General features: G+C 42.4%; 1 protein-coding gene and 1 non-coding gene across 2 annotated transcripts in view; one reads left to right on the top strand and one right to left on the bottom strand.

Moving 5' to 3' along the window:
• SAXO1 (stabilizer of axonemal microtubules 1) overlaps positions 1-20,342 on the bottom strand; it is a 105,344-nt gene extending 85,002 nt beyond the window's left edge. Inside the window, exon 1 of the mRNA XM_064376292.1 lies at positions 20,261-20,342. The gene's annotated coding sequence lies outside the window, so the exon portion shown is untranslated. The remainder of the gene's footprint in view (positions 1-20,260) is intronic.
• LOC135277489 (U4 spliceosomal RNA) lies at positions 14,359-14,499 on the top strand. The gene has a single exon (XR_010345092.1). It is a non-coding gene; the product is annotated as a U4 spliceosomal RNA (small nuclear RNA).
• Positions 20,343-22,522: the final 2,180 nt, after the last annotated feature.

Here is a 22,522-nt window from a genome sequence, read left to right as displayed (position 1 = left end):
AGTATTGACCCCAAATCCATTTTCATGCAGTGACCACTCATGGGTCTTGGTTCCACATTCTGAACAACCCAGAACAAGTAAAGCCCTCTTCTGTAGACTACAGCATTAAAACACTAGGTTATCATCCATCCATCTCCTGATGTTGTCAAGTTCAAGTATTCTCACTTTCAGAATGCATTCCCCATAACCTGGCCATCCTGGTCACCAGCAGGTATTTAAAAAAAAAAAAAATTGGGGCCGGGGGGAGCCAGGCGCATGGCTCACGCCTGTAATCCCAGCACTCTGGGAGGCTGAAGTGAGTTTATCTACTGAGGTCAGGAGTTCAAGACCAGCCTGACCAACATGGAAAAACCCCATCTCTACTAAAAATACAAAATTAGCTGGGCACGGTGGCACATGCCTGTAATTCCAGCTACTCAGGAGGCTGAGGCAGGAGAATCGCTTGAACCTGGGAGGCAGAGCTTGTGGTAAGCCAAGATCATGCCATTGCACTCCAGCCTGGGCAACAAGAGCAAAACTCCATCTCAAAAAAAAAAAAAAAAAAAAAAAGTGTCCACAGGGAAAAGCATCCTTCAATTGTGGTCTGATAAGGCACAAATCCAATAAAGTAATTCCATCTGCTAACCTGGACACTCTACCCCCATTTAGCATGAAAGTAACTTAAAGCTTCTTCACAGCCACATCATTCCATCACATAAAACTGTAGTTAAGTAAAACCCCAAGACCTCTTCACAAACTGAAAAGGCCAAGATAAACCACCTCCATTACAACTACATATAATTGATTTTTCATCCCAAACGTAAAACTTTATGCTTACTCTTGCTAAGTTCCAGCTTATTTGGGGCCCAGTGTTTCAGCCTGTCAAAATAATTTTTTTTTTTTTTTGAGACAAGGTCTTTCCCCGTTTCCTGGGCTGGGATTCAGTGATACAATCTCAGCTCACTGCATCAGTGCAACCTCCGCCTCCCAGGCTCAAGCCATTCTCCCACCTCAGCATCCCTAGTACCTGGGACTACAGGCACACACCACCATGCCCAGCTAATTTTTTGTTGTTGTATTTTTTGTAGAAATGGGGTTTCACCATGCGGCCCAGGCTGGTCTTAAACTCCTAGGCTCAAGCGATTTGCCCACCTCAGCCTCCCAAAGTGCTAGGATTACAGGTGTGAGCCACTAGGCCTGGCCAAGATAATTTTGAATCTTCATTCTGTCATCTGTTATGCTTGCTATAGGTTCTCATTTTGGGTTCTCAGCACGTTCAATAAGGATGTCTTCTGTGTCTTCAAGTTTTGATTAAAAATGTTGACTAAGATAAAGCTAACGATAGAGTTCTAGGGCATGGGGATATTGTTCCAATATCACTATGGTGATATTGTTCTCAGCAGGTAAAAAGCCATCAAAACACTCTTTTGGCCTGCTTGTTCAATAACCTGGCAATCCATCTAACCTAATGCTATCATCCAACCTGTCTTTTGCTAACTTTATCCACAAGGATATCTTGACAAGAATCTTGGTAAGTTCAATTGTTTCCTCTTCTAATTATTTTCTTCCTGCCTACATCCTTATTACATAAAACAGCTGTCCTCTAGCTGCCCAGTTTGTTCTATGTAACCCCACTCCTCCTGGTACTCAGCTGATTGGACCACAGCAAGAGCCTGATGCCAGAAGAGCCACATGTCACAGGTGTTCTTCTCTTTGAAATTTGAAAACAGCACATTAAACTCTTCAGTTCTCGAAAATGAGAAGCGTTATAAAGCTAGGGTTGGGGCAACCACAGACAGCCCATGTACAGAGGAAGTCAGAGTGTCCAGAAGAAAACAGATCAGATGCTCCAAGAGTCATGAGGTCCGAGAAAGACACATACTCCCAACTGGCAATTCAATAATTTTAGAGAAGTCAGGGAAACATCTGTCTACCTTCAGGTCTGTGCCCGTGTCCCCTTTTCCCTGACTTCTCTTCAGGTCTCCAGCAGAAGCTATAGGAGACCTCTGCAGACACCTTCAGGGCCCTGACATGGAAGTTCTCTGGACCTGGAAAAAAACACCGCTATAGATGGTGGAGACTTCACTGTCTAAGGGTCACTGACTTTTGAAAGTCAGAGATGTTAAAGGACCTGAACAAGTAATTAAATCCAGGCCTGCAATGCCAACAGTTGTTGCATGTTCTTCCCCTAATATTACTTGCTGCCCTCCCATATAAAGCAAGGTAGAAGAACAAGGTATTCAGGCTGGGCACAGTGGCTCATACCTGTAATCTCAGCACTTTGGGAGGCCAAGGCAGGCAGATCACCTGAGGTCAGGAGTTTGAGACCAGCCTGACCAACATAGAGAAATCCCGTTTCTACTAAAAATACAAAATTAGCTGGGTATGGTGGCTCACGTCTGCAATCCCAGCTACTCGGGAGTCTGAGGTAGGACAATCGCTTGAACCGGGGAGATGGAGGTTGCAGTGAGCCGAGATCGTGCCACTGCACTCCACTCAGAGCTGTTGTTCACAGATTGCATGTAAATTTTCCTTATTTGGAGAAAACCTGAAATGCATCATACTTGAAAGAGAAATTGGATTATTATGGGGAAAGACAGTGATTTTTAAAAACAGTCACTGCATAATGGGTAGTTTCTAAAAGTTAAGTTACTGACCAACACTGGGAGAAACATAACTGCTTTTTTATATTACAGACCCAATTTTTAACATTAGAATGAGGGGTTTTGGGATAGTCTAGATATTTAAAATACAAGGACATATTTTACTTAGTGGCTAACTTGATAGCCATTTAGAAACACTGCTCTTTCCTTTTAGAGAAACAACCAGAGAAACTTCAAAGATACTTTGAACAAGCTGGTAAAGACAATAAAACAGAGTAGTAGGGTATGCTAGAGAGGAGGTCTTTAACCCCCAGAATCATTGTTTTGAAGACTTGCAAAGTTCTAAACTGAATAGCAACTTAACCCCAGTGTTAATGTCAGTCTGAACTCACAAAGTCTAAAAATTGCTAGACTAAAGTGAGGCATCCTAAAAAGGGCAGAGGGCCTCCCAGAGTATAAAGAGCAGATAAAGTCTTTGTAGACTATTCTTATCATCCAACTTTTTTTTCTTTTTTTGAGACAGAGTCTCCCTGTGTCACCAGGCTGGAGTGCAGTGGCACAATCTTGGCTCCCTACAACCTCCACCTCCCAGGTTCAAGTGATTCTCCTGTCTCAGCCTGAGTAGCTGGGACTACAGGCACACACCACCACGCTCAGCCAATTTTTGTATTTTTTTAGTACAGGCGAGGTTTCACCATGTTGGCCAGAATGGCCTTGATCTCCTGACCTCGTAATCCACCTGCCTCAGCCTCCCAAAGTTCTGGTATTACAGGCGTGAGTCACCACGCCCACCCTTTGTCATCCAAATTTAATCAAGCCCCACAAACACCAGATTACATCTCCCAAGTTAATTCTCTGCAGGACATTTTTTTATTACCTGCAAGTTAGTAAACAAACTTAACTCTCTTCTCTAGAGTACAAGCTCCCCAGAGCTTCTGGCAGGATCTCCCACTCAAACACAAATGCTCAGGTAAGTACACTTCCTCAGGCTTCATTGCCTAGAACACAATCCTTTATGTTTATTTAATAACATCGACCTACGCCTTACTAAGGACGCAGGCATTGTTCTAGTTGCTTATTTAATACTGACTCAATCCTCTCAACAACCCTCAAAGTCAGGTTCTAGCTCCATTTTGCAGATGGGAACACTGAGGTACACAGAAGTAGAAACTTCACTGTGAAATGGTTCAACATGACACAGCTGGGGAGTAGAAAGTCTGGGATTTGAACCTAGATGGTCTGGCTCCACTATCTGTGCTTGAAACCTCAATACTCTGCCACTTCTCATAGTAAATTATCACTCAATCATTTGTTGAATAAAGTTAAGAAAAATGACAAGAATGGAATGGAGATAAAATATCTTCAAGGAAATATTAGCAAACTACAAATCCACTCGGAAAAACAAACATTAACAGATTTAAAGTCAGCCTAATTCAGATATTGGACTTTATTTTTTTAAAAACAAATAGCCTTGTGAATGGACATTTCTATAAACAAAAAGGAAGGGGAGGGGAGGGGAGGGGAGGGGAGGGGAGGGGGCCAGGCACAGTGGCTCACACCAGCACTTTGGGAGACCAAGCGGGAAGATTGCTTGGGGCCAGGAGTTTAAGACTAAACTAGGCAACATAGTGACACTTCAACTCTATATTTTAAAAAAAGAAGAAAAGAAATACTACTCTTTTAAGGCTTTTCTGTGGGGGGAAAGGCTGTTTTATCTGTGTTAATCTCCTACTCAAAATCCATCCATGGCTCTTTGCTGGCAAGTTAACATCCTGAGACACGTAAGGGCCCCTCTGCAATTTGCTTCCAGCATGATCTCCCATGCAGGCTCAAGTGCTCAGGTGGACATGATGTCTTCCGTGTCTCTCTGACCGCCAAGGCCAGCAACAGGGGCAGCCTCACCCAACCCCGATACACCCTTTTCCTTCAGGGCCTGTGCTACTCTCCTGCCTAATCCTCACACCCACCTTAAGAAAAACGTACTGTTATCCCTACTTTACAGAAAGATAAAATGGTTTGCATAAGCTCGCACCGTTAAAAAGTGGCAGAGTCAGCATATGAAACCAGGCTGCCTGACTTCAGCTTCACTTTCCTCATCACTTTCCCCATCCTAAAGCCTTCCCCGGCTCCCCCATCCCAAAGTGCCTCTCCCACCCCTGACATCTTACATCACTTGTTTTATTGGTCTTATTCATCTATGGGATAGCTATTTCCCCCTCTCCACCAAGTATCCCAAGATATGTCATCTTTCCAAAAAAACTATAAATCACTTGAAGGTCAACAATAAATATTTTAATATCGATGGAGGGAATGATGTTTAAAACTGCCCACTACAGAACAGAGTTAGAGCATGTTACTCTGAACGGATCCATTTGCAGACTGTAAGAGCGCATAGATCATTTTTACTGCTGTAATTTGAATATGAAGTTATACTCTAATGTAATATCTGAAATTTGACATATACACACTTATACTCATGTTATAAGATGAAAGGTATATATGAACAATTAAACATTAATTCTGATATCAAAAAAGGCCATTTTTAAGGAGCATAACAGTTTAACATGAAAAGTACATGAAATCTACAATAAAAATTCACTCTTAAAGTGAAAAGAGGTTTTTTTTTTCTTGACACCTCTATCTGGATTCTGCTAAAGATAAGTCATCAGCAAGTATCTGTTAAAGGCTGTTCTTTGTCTTTTTTTTCTTTAATCAGAATTTATGAAGTCAATTTTATTTAAATTAAAAATAAGAATTCTTAAAACATGTAATATCAAACCAAGTCCTCAATTTTTTTTCCTTCCTCTTAATTTGTAACAGAGACTCTAAGAAAATAAAATCTAAGGTTAAGGAAATTTCCATCAATGCGAAGAAAATATTTTCCAAAATTAAAATAACAAGTTCCTCCCTGGTTAACATAACTGATTTAAGTTGCAGATACATGGCTGCCCCTGAGATCACCTTCCTCCCCAAGCTCTGTGAAAGGGCCAAATCCACATCCTTTTCAGCAATTTTCGAGTCCTCTACGGGACTACTTTTTTTATGAAATGCTGCACATACTACCAATGCTTCATAAATATTTCATGATACATTACCCAGTCCTGGAATTTCCTGCCAGACTGCACAAAATCTTTAAAATGGTGCACTGTAAGCCGTAAAATAATCAGATATAAAAGTAAGCTACATCAATCCCTTCATTAACAATTTTTTTACAAGAATTTTAGAAGAAGTAGTGTTACTACATTTTAATCTCAGGAGGGAAATTTGCTATTTATATTACTTTACTAAAAGGCTTTTAGAATTACACTTTTTTTTTATATCAGATACTATTTTCTCCGTTGGACGAGAGCCTTCATATTGTACTCTACAGTCAAAAATGGCCCATTGGGGAGTTGAGGGGACTAACGAAATTGGTTAATGGGTACAAAAATACAGTTGGATAGAAGAAATAAACTCTAGTGTTCGATAATATAGGAGGGTAACTATAGTTATAAATTGCCATATATTTCAAAATAGCTAGACAATTATATGCAATGTTCCCAATACAAAGAAATGATCAATGTGTGGGGAGATAGGTATGCTAATTACCCTGATTTGATTATTACATGTTATATGCATATATCAAAATATTACTTGTACCCCAGAAATATGTACAATCATTATGTATCAATTTTTTAAATGGTCCAGTGTGACTCAAAAACAGACCTGACTGTAAACTGTAACACCTAGCACAATGCCTGATACCCAGTAAAAGATGAATAAAATTTAATTGACCTAAATTGTGCCTAAAGCTTAACATGTTCCCATATATTAAAATTAATCTCAATGCTTCAATTTCCTTATCTGTAAAATAAAAGAGCTAGAGACCACTAAGATCCCTTTCAGCTCTAAAGGCCCATTAACATTTTACTTTATCTACAGCAACTCTGCCCTGTGCCCCCCTTCCCCCAACCAAACCACAGTTTCTATTTAGTCATCAGAGAAAGAACAGCTCAATAGACTGAAAACATCCCCAGGGAAAAGAGAGGCTAAAACCAAGGAATCCAATTTCCAAACTAAGCAATGCTTCCCATGTTGAGGGACCCACAGTAAGATAATAATATATGGGAAAATACTTTTTGAATTTTCAAAATACCATAGAGATGGAAGGTGATTTAATGTAAAACTCTGGTCTGGGTTCAGTGGCTCACATCTTTGGTCCCAGCACTTTAGGAGGCCAAGGCGGGTGAATCACCTGAGGTCAAGAGTTCAAAACCAGCCTTGACCAACATGGTGAAACCCCATCTCTACTAAAGATACAAAACTTGCCTCAGCATCATGGCATCTGCCTGTAATCCCAGGTACTCAGAAGACTGAGGCAGAAGAATCGCTTGAACCCAGGAGGCACAGGTTGCAGCGAGCCGAGATCGTGCCACTGCACTCCAGCCTGGGTGACAGAGCAAGACTGTCTCAAAAATAAATAAATACATATATATATATATATCTCAAGGGTCACAGTTTTTCAACAACAGGAAATGCTAGGGATAATCAGATGCAACTGGAAACACAACACTCTCATATACAAAAGTAGGATTACTCTATTCAAAGCACTCCCACCTTGTAGCTTCTAAAGTCAAGATAAGTGGTACATTCGTTTCGAAAAAAATTTAAGATGCTAACCTTACTGTATTTCTACAACCCACAAACACTTTATTTGGTGTTGATTATGTTGAAAAGAGAATATTATAACTTTTTTTCTTTTTCTTTTCCTGAGGTTCAATTCAGGTATAAATTATAACATTTTATGGTAGTAATTCCAATTGCAAGATTTTGATCATCAAAGAAAGGAGTAGAGCATTATTGTAGAGGCAAAACCTTAAGCTTGATGCAGTAAAATATTTCTTTTTTTTTTTTTTTTTTTTTTTTGCCCAGCAAAGCTTATTAAAAAGTTTTCTGAGTTGTTGGAATCTTTAAATTTAGACATTTGAAACACTTTTCACTTTGTAATCTGCCATCTACTCCAAAAGGCATACCACTTTCCTGAGCTCTGCTGCACCCTAAACTCTAATCGCTTATTTTAGAAAACATGAAGTAAATCTATTTAAAAATAAAATAAAATTCAGAACTCTAAAGGTTTTGCTTTTCCATTTTGGCTGATTTGGTTTAACCCACAGGGAGAACTGGTCAGGAAACGTCTGCCATCTTGTGGCCAATACAAGAACTTGCCCAAGAGAGTCACCCATTGGTGGCTTTCTCCCAGCAGCCTTCTGCAGCGGCTCCTGCAGATGGACACCTTCTTACCCAGACCCCTGAGCATCCCCAGAGCCCCCTCACCAACAAGTACAATGTCTTCAAAAGTTAAAGTTGAAAGAACATTACAGAATTATTTGCTCAAGGAAAAAAAAAAAAAAACTTTGGAAGAAGAAAATGTGGGAGAGAAGGGAGAATAAATGTGTGCCTCTTTCCCTCCCTGGTAGCCCTGAAGGTCTCCACAAATCTCCAGGCTTAAAAAATGGGGGAACTGAAGCCCAGAGAGATCCAGTGACTCACTCAGGAACCCCAGTCTCCCCCTCCCACTCAAGGGCACTGTCTTCAACTTCTTCACACATGCTTGTCCTCCAGACTTCCCATCACTTTTTCCCATGACCTCAGAATGGAAAAGCCGAGAATAGACTTCCACTAGCTTAGACGACACCTGTAAGATTCCTCAGTCCATCTCAACCAGTCACTGAGCAGATTTAATTGAGGTGGGAGGGATTTAACTGGGGTGTGAGAGATGAAGACTTCCAAATAATGAGACTCAAGATCAGTGTTGTCCAACAGAACTTCCTGCAGTGATGGAAACACTCCATGTCTGCATGGGCCAGGGTGGGAGTGACAATACTCAAGTAGCTACTGAGCACTTGAAATGTGGCTTGTGCAGCTCAGGAACTGAATTTTCAGTTTTAACTTTCATCTATTTAAATGAAATTGCCACAGCTAGCTACCATACTGGCCAGTACAGCTCTAAATCTTACATTCCTAACCCAGTCCAGCCCATTATGGCCTTAACAAAAAAGGCCATCCATTCATTCAAAAAGATATGTGTTGGCTGTTACACAGAAAACAGTATGTTGCTATAATACAGTACACATACAAAATAGAAAATATCTGTTTTTCCAGCGTATATAAATTAATTGGGTATATAAAGCATGCTGATGCATAATTAGAGGATGAGAACACAGGGAGTGGGGTTCTTCTTTGATGGGGAGCCACAGGGCTGGTTCAGCCCTGCAACTGAAACAGCCTTACAAGTCCAGCAGCAGGAGAAGGGGACATAGGTATTTTAGAGAATGGGAAAGGATAAGGATCAGAGATGGGAGATCAGCAGGTCCACTCAGGGGATGTCAAGAAGCCTGATCCAATTCAAGGGGTGGTTTCATGTAAGAGAACCATGGGAGAAAAAAAAACACTAGGAAGGTAATTTAGGACCAGTTTCCAAATACAAAAATGAGAGAACCAGGAAAGTCATAACTGGAATAAAAGGGAAGGGACCGATTAAAGAAAAGATTACAATGAAGGAGGGACCCAGACTTTAGAAAAGATTCAGTGTGGTGCAGTGGCTCACGCCTGTAATCCCAGCACTTTGGGAGGCTGAGGTGGGCGGATCACCTGAGGTCAGGAGTTCAAGACCAACCTGGCCAGCCTGGTGAACCCCCATCTCTACTAAAAACACAAAAACTAGCCAGGTGTTGTGGTGAGCACCTATAATCTCAGTACTTGGGAGCCTGAGGCAAGAGAATAGCTTGAACCTGGGAGGCAGAGGTTGCAGTGAGCCAAGATCACACCACCGCACTCTAGTCTGGGCAAAAGAGCAAAACTCCATCTCTGAAAAGAAAAAAGAAGGCCTTAGAAAAAAAGGTTTTGCTCTGTAACGAGTCGTTCTAGACTATACAATGTTCTGGCCCCACTTAACAAAGCTTAAAAGCAAGACCCACATCTGTACATGATCTAGTTCAGTGAGTCCCAGTCCTAGCAAACGGTCAGAATCACCTCAAGACAGTTAGCAGGGCCCACCCTGAGATGATCAATTCAACGGCCTGAGCAACTGATAGTTTTCAAACTCCCAGTGTGATTCTAATGAGCAGCCAGAGTCGTGAACCATTAGATAGAGAAGATTGCTCATCCAGTTTTTAGAGTGCCCTTTAATCCTCCACACTACTGATACCATTTTTATATGCATGTGTCATATTTGCCCTTATTTCCCATTTCAGGACACTAACATATTAAGCACAATCCATGTACCAGGACTCATATACATGATCTTATTTAACTCTTAGAATAGTCCTATGAGGTAAAGGTAAGTACAGATGAGGCCACTATGACCTGGAGTTGAGTTACCAATCCAAGATGCCACAATTAATGACAGCCCAGGAGAGCTGAGCCCAGGCCCTCTTACCTGTTGCTCCTCTGCTGCCCTCTCCCTTCCCCAGCAGAACAGAAACGCAGCTGTCCTGGGAAGCGGGTAGAAGGAGCATCTAAGAGATCATGTGAGAGACAGCAGACCAGCCAGCCCGTGGGACTCTGACTAAAGCCCCTGATTTCCCCCGGGACCACCTTTACTGCGCTTCTCCCAGGCATGGTCTTTAAAGGTGAGGAGAGAAACTTGGCCAGGCGATTATGAAAGTAACGCTTTCATTATTCTTGTTCAACTCTACACAATGTGGAAACAAGTTTTACTAATACCTTATACTTCTCTGACAGACAAACAATCTCTCGGAATGAGAAATTCAGTTACACGACAGGAATTCTCCTCCCAGCCTATCGCTTTCCCAAAAGAAGTAAAACAAAAGGAGCAAGACTGGTCTCACGGGGCCAGGGGTTTTCCCTCCTGGGCTGACGGGAAGGGAGTAGAGACTGCGGGGCTGTGCCCATTTTCAACCCTCCTGCAGCTCTCAAGTGACGCAGCACAGAAAGCCCGAAAACAGCCACATTCGCCAGAACGGATGTTGCGTCCGCGGGCACGACGCTAGTTGACAACATTGTGGCCTCAAAAACGTGACAAGTGGACGAACCCACCGTGAGGCCGCCTAATGAAGCAGCCGGGGAAGGCTTCCCTTCCTCGGGAGTCTGAAAACCCAGGCTCCCCGCTGGGCACGGCCACCTTACCCGCAGGAGCAGAGTTCGCAGATGCACTTCGTCTTCACAAGGGCCATCCTGAGGCCCCGACGTCCCCTCAGGGCATCCCCAGCCGCAGCAGCCGACTCCTGGACCCCAACCACCTGGCTTGGGGCCCGCCCAGGCTCGAGGGCCTTGGCAGGTGTTTACTCGAAATAAAATTTAAGTTGCCCTTTTGCAACGACGTCCAGTCGTCTGTTCCCTTCCTGGAGCTGGCCTAGCACGAGGGAGCAGCAGGGAGCTTACACAGCGCGCCAAGCTGGGCGACCTTCCCCTGCACGCCACGGCCCCGGCCTCCGCAGCCCGGACTCACGCACCTCGAACGGCTGACTGGGCCCCAGGAAGCCCCGGGGTCCGGGACTGGGTAGCCTCTGTGATGTCACCAGGACCAGGAGGGGCGCGCCTCAGGTGGCAATTACATCACAAGAGCCGCTTGTGAGGTCAGGAAGCTCCCAGGGCCACACTGGCAGGCCCAGGACAGTGGCTCCCCAGTGGACCTTGGAGAAACCTGAAAAGGGTGGAAGTTACTAGAAAGCTCCTGGTGCAGTAAATGGTCACACGTGCAGAAAAGCTGAAAACTCCCTCACCATCACCTTGGGTGGTATTTGCTATCTCTAGGATCCATGGTGCCCCCTCTTGGGAGAATGCAGCCCTTGATTCCAAAAGTCTTGCCTTGAATAGGGTTTCCAGAACTTCCTGCGAAAACCGAAGCGTTTGGCGTCAGATGTCTGCTAGAATTCCTCTCACCCACAGACCTGCGCTCTTGAGAACACCGGTTTAAGAGCGCCCAGGCCCTCACTGCTCAGGTGGGTTCTCAATCACTTCTCCAGGTGCTAGTAATGATGCCTCGAAACACAGGTTCTCAACTTCTAGTGGGCATCAGGATCACCTGGCTTGATGAAAACCAGATTGCCAGACCCCACCCCCACAGTGTCTGATTCCGTGTTTCTCGTGTAGGCCAAGGACTTGCATTCCTTACAAGCTCTCAAGCAGTGCTGGTGCTGCTGGGCCAGCGACCACACTTCAAGAATCACAGCTTTGGAGGTTCCTTTGCGCCCTCTGGAATAGTGTTTCTTCAGCTTACCTGGTCCCGAGAGCCACCACACACCCCCACCCAGAAGTCTCCCCTGTATCAAAACTTCTGCTCTGGGAATCTAGCTTCAACAAGAAGCCAGGTGATTCTGGTCATGAAACAAGTTCAAAAGACACCGCTCTGGCCAGTTGTTTGGACTTAAACATTTTGGCCTTCTGCTTATGGGAAATGGGAGCTTAAAGTATTGACAATCTTTACGCTTGTTTTTTCTTTACCATGCTTCCTAACTCTTTCCATTCATTTTAGTGAATGAGTCAGTCAGAGGCATCTTGGACTGTAAGACACTTAATATTCGCAGCAGTTTTTGTTTTTGGGTTTTTTCCTTCAATATTAGGCTGTAGAATAGAGGTCACCAAACTATTGTCTGCAATTGGTAACCTGACTCTTTCTGGTCAGTGAGCTAAGAATGGTCTTCACATTTTTTTAATGGTTGAAAAAATTAAAATAATAATATTACATGACACATGAAACTTACCTAAAATTCAAATTTCAGTGTCTGTAAATAAAGTTTTGAATTTTTTCAACAAATTTGTATAAACATTTCTGATTATGCCTCTCGGCCCACAAAAGCTAAAATACTCACTTTTTACAGAGTGTTCCAACTCCAGCTCTAGAAAGTCAACAAAGTAGATTAATACTGGAATAAAGCTTATTGATCATTCTTAAGAACAGTGGCTGGGAAGCTGTTCCTTGCCTTCCCAGTAGAAAGTCAGAACTCTAAAGAGGAGGAGGGAAACCTGGCTGAACAAGACAGAGGTGGGAGCTATTGGAAGTCAAAGCAAAGTCTGCATGCCATCCTTCGTCATTGACAGAGAACGTCACACAGCCCTTACAGAGGAAATACAGTGCTGGACACCAGCCTTCTCTTGATGGCTGCCTAAACCTTATCCATAAATCTTTCAGCAGAAGGATGCCTGTTCATGCCCCCTGACATTCCAACTGCCCTTGTGGGTGGCCACCTTGTCAACAGTCATGGTACTCCCCACTTCCCCCATCCATGCCCTCAATAGAGGGTAGAGATCTTGAAAGATGAAGATGGTGTGGATAAAATAGCCTCAACGATGACCCAATGCTAGATAGTAGGGACAACTTCCCCTCACCTAGTTACACTTACTGTCCATCTTTTGTTACATCCAACCGACCTTACCCTGACCCATCGGATACGGTTTGGCTCTGTGTCGCCACCCAAATCTCATCTTGAATTGTATTCCCATAATTCACACGTGTTACAGGAGGGACCAGGTGGGAGAGAACTTGAGTCATGGGGGCAGTTTCCCCCACACTGTTCCCGTGGTAGTAAGTCTCATGAGATCTGATGGTTTTATCAGGGTTTTCTGCTTTTGCATCTTCATTTTTTTCTCTTGCCATAGCCATGTAAGAAGTGCCTTTCACCTCCCACCATGATTCTGAGGCCTCCCCAGCCATGTGGAACTGTAAGTCCAATTAAACCTCTTTTTCTTCCAAGTCTCAGGTATGTCTTTATCAGCAGTGTGAAAACTAATACACCATCTAAACCTCCCTAACCCTGGTTTCAAAATTTCCTCCCCTAGGAAATATTTACTATAACTTGCCGTCAAGTTACCTTTCTAGGCACTTTTCTGTAAGTTCTCTCATCTATTTCTTACAGCTGACATAAGTCTATCATGCCCATATTACAAATCAGAACACTGAAGCTGGGACGTAAACTCCCTCAAGATCACACAGCTAATGAGTACTAGATCTGGGATTCAGACTCACAATGGTCTCAAACTTTTCCATCCAAGGAAAGGACAAAGAATAAAAATAAATGGCTGCATATGTGTGGCCAGCCCTGCGTATGTGAGAGAGCAGCAGGGTGAGGCACAGCCTTCAAAAAAATAAAAATAAAATCGGTAAGTTGAATATCTTTGAGACCACTACAAACAGTACTTTTTCTTAAAGTTTTCATTTGCTTCTTAATATGGACATCTTTAATATTTTCCCTAAAATTTTTGTAGTAAAATTAATACTCAGTGGTGCTGCACAATTTTTATTCTGTAGCCTTACCCCAAACTTATTGCTGTACACCATCTGAAAAGCTACTCTTTATAGAACATTGTTTAAAGTGGTGAGATCACACCACTGCACTCCAGCCTGGGTGACAGAGTGAGACCCTGCCTCAAAAGAAAAGAAAATATTAGCAAACTGAAACCAGCAACATATAAAAAGGATTAAATACCATGACCAAGAAGGGCTTATCCCAAGAACACAATGTGGTTTTAATATTGAAAAACCAACTATGGTTAAACGTTATTGCTGTTGCACTGTTTTATTTAATGCACTGTGGAACAAAATAAGGGTATTGTTGGGATGTGATTATGATAACTTTAGGCTTTTAGCTCTCCTCAAAGTTCGAGCTTAAAAAAATGTTAAAAGACGTGAGTTAAAGTTTATGTGTATGATGTGATTTAGCTATGCAGAAAATGTTTAAGTTGGATGTACCTGTTTAATGTACATCTACTGTACTTAGTCCCTCCAACCTGGGTATTAGTTTCTCAGCATTTGGGCTACCTCGAGAAAGGCCATGCTAGCTTTGCGCAGTGGCAGTATCATGGCCAATGAGGTTTATCTGAGGCACGATTATTGCTCATTGAAAACTCTTCCCAATACCCCACCATGACGACTCGAAATATAGTTGGCATTGGCAATTTTTGGCAGTCTCTAAGGGGACTGAATTATAAAAAAATAAAAATAAAAAAATAAAGAGAAAGGCCATGCTTAGAGAACTGGATTTCTCCTTTGAGAAATTTTAGTATGGTTTGAAGAAATCAAGTGATAAAGAAGTTGCTGGATATGCAACAATTTACTTTTTTTTTTTTTTTTTGAGGTGGAGTCTCGCTTTGTCACCCAGGCTGGAGTGCAGTGACACAATCTTAGCTCACTGCAACCTCCGCCTCCTGGGTTCATGCAGTTCTCCTGCCTCATCCTCCCGAGTAACTGGGACTATAGGCATGCACCACCATGCCTGGCTAATTTTTGTATTTTTAGTATAGGCGAGGTTTCACCATATTGGTCAGGCTGGTCTTGAACTTCTGACCTCATGATCTGCCCGCCTCAGCCTCCCAAAGTGCTGGGATTACAGGCATGAGCCACGTGCCCAGCCGCAATAATTTACTTCTGTTGAGTGCTACATTTTAAGAACCTAGATGAGAAGAGTAGTTGGTTGGCTCCATCATGTTTTATGTCTTTGAGAGAGATACAGGTCTGGGACTTCACTTTTTAAATGTTATATGTTCCCAAGTGCAGTGTACTGTGAATCTTTTATTTAAAAAAAAAATCATAGGTGCTTTTATGTATAATTGGAATGATTTATAAGATGTTAAATGAATTGTTTTTGTACTTAACTGTTGTAATCCAAAGATAAGGGTAGAGTTCATATGCTTTTTAAAAATTTTTGTTAAGAAATAGCAAATGAATGGTTTAGGATTTCAAATAGTGATACCCTCCTAAGACATGAGCATTTGAAAAGGTCGAGCACCTAATACAACTCATTTAGCATGAGTAAAATTTGATTAAAGATGTTGGGGAAAACAATTTTTTTTTTTGAGATGGAGTTTTGCTCTTGTTGCCCAGGCTGGAGTGCAATGCCATGATCGTGGCTCACCAGAACCTCCGCCTCCCAGGTTCAAGCAATTCTCCTGCCTCAGCCTCCTGAGTAGCTGGGATTATAGGCATGCCCCACCACCCCTGGCTACTTTTTGTATTTTTAGTAGAGATGAGGTTTCTCCATGTTGATCAGGCTGGCCTCGAACTCCCAACCTCAGATGATCTGCCTACCTCGGCTTTCCAAAGTGCTGGGATTACAGGCATGAGCCACCACACCTGGCGGAAAATGTTTTTAAAAAGAAAAAGTGCTGAGTGCAGTGGCTCTGGAAGGCCGACGCCGGTGGATCACTTGTGGCCAGGAGTTCAAGACCAGCCTGGCCAATGTGACAAAACCCCATCTCTACTAAAAATACAAAAAATTAGCCAAGCATAGTGGCACACACCTGTAATCCTAGCTACTTGGGAGGGTGAGGCAGGAGAATCACTTGAACTCTGGAGGCAGAGGTTGCAGTGAGCCAAGATGGCGTCACTGCACTCCAGCCTGGGCGACAGAGTGAGATTCTGTCTTCAAAAAAAAGAATAAAAGAAAAAAGAGAGAGAAAGAAAGAGGTCATAAAACTATATATTGCACTATTCCACTTATATGAAGTTTCTCAAGAAGGTAAATCTTTACAGACAGAAAGCGGACAAGCAGTTGCCTGGGTCTCAGGGTAGGAGCAGAGATCAAATGCAAACAGGGACAAGGGAACTTTTGGGGATGGTAGAAATGCTGTAAAATTGAGTGGCAGTGACAGAACTATATACTTACATACAGTAAATGAATTTTACAGAATTAAAATTATACCTCAATAAAGCATTAAAAAAAAAAAAAACTCCTGTAAAAATTCCCTTTCAGAATAAAAGGCATCCAAACTGGAAAAAAGAAGTCAAATTATCCTTGTTTGCAGATGATATGATATTATATTTGTAAAAACCTAAAGGCTCCACCAAAAAACTATTAGAATTGATCAACAAATTCAGTAACATTGCAGGATACAAAATCAACATACAAAAATCAGGAGCACTTCTACATGCCGACAGCGAGCAATCTGGAAAAAAAAATGTAAAAAGGAATCCCAATTATGATAGATACAAATAAAATTAAATACCTAGGAATTAACTTAACCAGGGAAGTGAAAGATCTCTACAATGAAAACTATAAAACACTGATGAAATAAATTGAAGAGGACACAAAAAATAGAAAAATATTCTATGTACACAAATTGGAAAAATCAATTTTGTTAAAATGTCCATGCTACCCAAAGCAATCTGCAGATTCAGTGAAATCTTTATGAAAGTACCAATAACATTCTGCGCAGAAATAGAAAAAACAATCCTAAAATGTATATGGAACCAAAAAAGATCCAGAATAGCCAAAGCTATCCTGAGCAAAAACAACAAAATTGGAGGAATCACATTACCTGAACTCCAATTATACTACAGAGTATAGTAACCAAAACAGCATGGTACTGGCATAAACACAGACACATAGAACAAAGGGGAACAGAAAAGAAAATGCAGAAACAAATCCATACATCTATAGCTAACTCATTTTCAGCACAGGTGCCAAGAACATGCATGGGGAAAAAACAGTCTCTTCAATAAATAGTGCCAGAAAAACTGAATATCCATATGCAGAAGAAGGAAACTAGACCCCTGTCTCTTACCATATACAAAAATGAAGTCAAAATGGATTGAAGACTTAAATCTAAGACCTGAAACCATGAAACTATTACAAGAAAACATTGGGGAAACTCTCCAGAACACTGGTCTGGACAAAAACTTCTTGAGTAATACCCCACAAGCACAAGAAACCAAAGCAAAAATGGACACATGGCATACATCAAGTTAAAAAGCTCCTGCACGGTAATAGAAACAATCCACAAATCAAAGAGACAACCCACCGAATGGGATATACTATTTGCAAACTACCCATCTGATAAACAAAATTAATTAGAATATATAAGAAGCTCAAACAACTTTATGGAAAAAAATCTAATAATCTAAATTTTTTAATAGGCAAAATATCTGAATAGACATTTCTCAAAAGAAGACATACAAATGGCAAACAGGCATATAAAACGGTACTCAAAATCATTGATCATCAGAGAAATGCAAGTCAAAACAACAATAAGATATCATGTCACCCCAGTTAAAATAGCTTTTATCCAAATGATAGGCAATAACAAATGCTGGCAAGGATGTGGGGAAAAGGAACCCCTGTACACTGTTGGCGCGAATGTAAATTAGTATAACCACTATGGGAACAGTTTGGAAGTTCCTCAAAAAACTAAAAATAGAGCTATCATACGATTCAGCAATCCCACTGCTGTGTATATACCCAAAAGAAAGGGAATCAGTATATCAAAGATATATCTGCACTCCTATGCTTGTTGCAGCACTGTTCACAATAGTCAAGATTTGGAAGCAACCTAAGTGTCCATCAACAGATAAATGGATAAAGAAAATGTGGCCAGGTACAGTGGCTGACGCCTGTAATACCAGTACTTTATGAGGCCAAGGTGGGATGATCGCTTGAGCCCCGGAGTTTGAGACCAGCCTGGGAAATATAGCAAAACCCTGTCTCTACAAAAAAATTCAAAAATTAGTCAGGCATGGTGGTGTGCACCTGTAGTCCTAGCTACTCAGGAAGCTGAGGTGGGAGGATCACTTGAGCCTGAGAGGCAGAGGTTGCAGTGAACCAAGACTGCACCACTATACTCCAGCCTGAACAACAGAGCAAAACCCTGTCCCTCCAAAAAAGAAAGTGTGTTAAATATACACTATTCAGTCATTAAAAAGAATAAGATCCTGTCATTTGCAACAACATGGATGGAACTGGAGGTCATTATGTTAATTAAGTGAAATAAGCCAGGCATAGAAAGATAAACTTTGCATGTTCTCACTTATTTGTAGGAGCTAAAAATTAAAACCATTGAACTCACAGACACAGAGAGTAGAAGAATGGTTACGAGAGGCTGGGAAGGATAATAGGAGGGTTGGGGGGGATATGGGGATGGTTAATGGGTACCAAAAGTAGTTACAAAGCATAAATGACCTAGTAGGGGCCAGACATGTGGTCTCACACCTGTAATCCCAGCACTTTGGGAGGTCAAGACAGGCAGATCACTTGAGCTCAGGAATTCAAGACCAATCTGGGCAACATACTGGGACCCTGTCTGCACAAACATTAGCCAGGCATAGTGGTGCGTAACAGGAGTCTCAGTTACTCGGGGGCACTGATGTGGGAGGACTGCTTGAGCCCAGAGGGTGGAAGCTGCAGTGAGCAGTGATCACAACACTGCACTCCAGCCTAGGCCACAGAGTAAGACCCTGTCTCAAAAAAAGAAAAAAAACCTAGTATTTGATACCACAACAGGGTATAGTCAATAATAATTTCATTGTACACTCAAAAATAACTAAAAGAGTATAACTGAGACTGCCATGGTAGCTCATGCCTATAATCCCAGTACTTTGGGAGGCAGAGGTGGTTGTATCACCTGAGGTCAGGAGTTCCAGACCAGCCTGGCCACCATGGTGAAACCCCGTCTCTACTAAAATACAAAAATTAGCCAGGCATGGTGGTGGGCACCTGTAATCCGAGCTACTTGGAAGGCTGAGGCAGGGGAATCGCTTGAACTCAAGAGGCAGAGGCTACAGTGAGTTGAGATTGCGCCACTACACTCCAGCCTGGCCAAGAAAAAAAAGAAAAAGGAGTATAATTGAATTGTTTGCAATATGAAGGATGAATGCTTGAGGGGATGGATACCCCATTTACCATAATGTGATTATTATGCATTGCATGCCTGTATCAAAGTATCTCATGTATCTCACAAATATACATACATACTATGTACCCACAAAAATTATAAACAAAAACTTTTCAATTCCCTTTCAGTATTACTATCAAATTATTATTATTCCATTTTGAGTATTTTAGATAAAAATTTCTCTCCTATTTCCAAATAAGCTGGCAGATTGAACACATGCATTTATCTTTCTCCAGAATCTCACAAAAATGAGAGAAATGGGATGAGATGGCAAGAACGGAAGAGAAGTAAGTGGCCAGATGCGGTGGCTCACGCCTGTAACCCCAGCACTTTGTGAGGCCAACACAGGCAAATCACGTGAGGTCGGGAGTTCGAGACCAACCTGATCAACATGGAGAAACCCCATCTCTACTAAAATACAAAATTAGCCGGGTGTGGTGGCGCATGCTTGTAATCCCAGCTATTCAGGAGCCTGAGTCAGGAGAATTGCTTAAACTGGGGAGGAGGAGGCGGATGTTGTGGTGAGCAGAAATTGAGCCATTGCACTCCAGCCTGGGCAATAAGAGCAAAACTCCATCTCAAAAAAGAAAAAAAGGTGGGAGGGAGTAAGAGATTATAAAATCAAGTTTTCAGAAGCAGGAGTGCACAAGCAAGAATGGTAGCTGACTTTAGCTGACTCAAGAAAGCTAAATCCTTAGCCAGTAGTAGGGAAAGCCAAGAAGCAACATTTTTACCACAGAACCTCCAAATGATTCAAGAATCAGCAGCATCAGAGATTACACTATAAAAGGAGAAATTGTTTGAAGAGCTGTTTAAGATGCAATTAGACTTATGGATCCCCTTGCAGTTTCACATAGCTGGGCAATTGCCCGTCTCTCATCTAAGACGACTAGCAGTTTTTATTCCCTGCAAAGAGTAAGACAGGGGGTCTCTGGACTAGGGGAACACCAGAGACCCTGAGGACTAGGGTACCATACTGTAAACAGGATTAAGTTGGCCTATAAATTGAATATTAGCAACCTAGCTTTCTTCTCACACTTAGTAACCAGAATGCTATTTATCAGGTTTATACTTACCCAAGCTCAGTAGAAGAATCCTGGGAGAATCTAACCAGCCAAAGACAACAGGTCTGAAGGTGGCAGGCAACAAGAGTTTCTTCAAAGAAATGGCCCAGTCATTTCAATGAACCCGATAGTCTTCATTGCTACCCATAGGTTTTAAATAACTTTAAATGGGAGCAGATGACCAACAATCACTGAACAACTGAGGAAAGTTTCTAACATGAAAATGATCAAAACAAAAGAACATACAAGCAAAAGAAACCTGGAAGAAACCAAGACTAAACAGAGGATAAAAACTTTTTTTAATGCTACTATTATCGTCAGAGAGATAAAAGAAGATATTTAATCCAATAAAATAATTTTATGTTTTTAAAAAGAACTACTAGAACAGCCTATAGAAATTTAAAATATGATTATTAAAATTCAAAACTCCAAAGAGTTGGAAAATTAAGATGAGAAAAATCTCCTAGAAAGTAGAACAAAAAGACAGAAATAGAAAATAAGAAAGATTTACCAAAAAAAATTTTAAAATTAGGCCAGGCGCGGTGGCTCAAGCCTGTAATCCCAGCACGTTGGGAGGCTGAGGAGGGCAGCTCACCTGAGGTCAGAAGTTCGAGACCAGCTACCAACATGAAGATAACCCATCTCTACTAAAATTACAAAATTAGCTGGGCGTGGTGGCGCATGCCTGCAATCCCAGCTACTCAGGAGGCTAAGGCAAGAGACTCACTTGAACCCAGGAGGCGGAGGTTGTGGTGAGCCGACATCGTGCCATTGCACTTCAGCCTGGGCAACAACTCCATCTCAAAAAAAAAAAAAAAAATAGGCATAGTGGCACATGCCTATAGTCCTAGCTACCTGGGAGGCTGGCATGTGATGATCCCTTGAGCCGAGGAGATGCAGGCGGCAGTGAGCTATGATCTTACCACTGAACTCCAGCCCGGTTGACAGATAAAGACACTGTCTCTAAAAATACATTTAAAAATTAAAAAAAAAAAGAAGAAGAAGGCTGGGCATGGTGGCTCATGCCCGTAATCCCAGCGCTTTGGGAGGCCGAGGCAGGTGGATTACCTGAGGTCAGGAGTTCGAGACCAGCCTGGCCAACAGGGTGAAATCCCATCTCTGCTAAAAAATACAAAAATTAGCCAAGCATGGTGGCAGGTGTCTCTAATCCCAGCTACTTGGGAGGCTGAGACTGAAGAATTGCTTCAACCCGGGAAGCGGAGGTTGCAGTGAGTTGAGATCGTGCCATTGCACTCCAGCCTAGGCAACAAGAGTGAAACTGTCAAAGGAAGGAAGGGAGGGAGGGAGGGAGAGGAAGGAAGGAAGGAAAGAAGGAAGGAAGGAAGACGGGCTTTAAGGTAGATATAGAGGCTTCAGTATCCTCATGACTCTCATTCATTCTGAATGAATAATACTGGATGACACTGATTCACTCATCTACTCGAAGATCAAGAGCAGAATCATATTATGCTTTAGAGGGGCACAGTGTGGCCTACTGTGAGGCAAATGGACTGCAGTCAGTCTAAAACCAAATTCCATTTCATCATTTAGTATCTGTGTAATTTGGTCAAGTGACTTAACCTCTCTAACCTTTGATTACCTCACTTGAAAATAGGGTTATTAATTCACAGGGTTACTGTAAAGATGGAACTAATGCATGGAATTCCAGTATTCTAATTATAGATTCTAAAGTCTGAGATTACGGGGAAAGCAGATGTGAGAAAGGAATTTAAAGCACCAACTGGAAGGCAGGATGTCTCCCAGGAGGGACTTGCTGTCATCTAGCTGCGCAGCAGCAGGCAATCGCTTAACTTGTCTAAGTCTCACTTTCCGCACCTGCACAGTCTCCATCCGCCCTGCCCTTGTACTCACTGGGCCAGGGAACCCGGGGAGGCCTAAGTGGACTGGGAAGCTGGGCTTTCCTTCCACTTCATCTGTCGGCTGCTCCTGCAGAAACCCGCCCAGCACACCTCGCTCCTAAAGCCAGTTGCGGTGGTGGTGGTTGAGGCTTATTTTGGCCACGAGAGGGCAGCATTTCCCCCAGCCAACCAAACACGTAACCCTAGCAACCGCAAGCCCAGCTGCAACAGAACAAAACACCGGAGTCCTTGGGCTTCCCTTCCATCTTAGGGCTTGCGCTGCACAGTTGGGTTTCATTCAAGTAGCAGCTTTTCAAAGCTCCTCCGGCAGGGACGGTTGAGTGCAGGAGCTCTCGCGAGATCGCCGCCGGAAGTGGGCGGTGGCGGGGACGCAGTGGTTCCTCTCTCCGGAAGA

This window comes from Aotus nancymaae, unplaced genomic scaffold (assembly GCF_030222135.1).
Source record: "Aotus nancymaae isolate 86718 unplaced genomic scaffold, 86718_ANA_hifiasm-v0.15.2.pri h1tg000003l, whole genome shotgun sequence".
Classification (NCBI taxonomy): domain Eukaryota; kingdom Metazoa; phylum Chordata; class Mammalia; order Primates; family Aotidae; genus Aotus; species Aotus nancymaae.
This window is presented reverse-complemented; position numbering and strand designations above follow the sequence as displayed.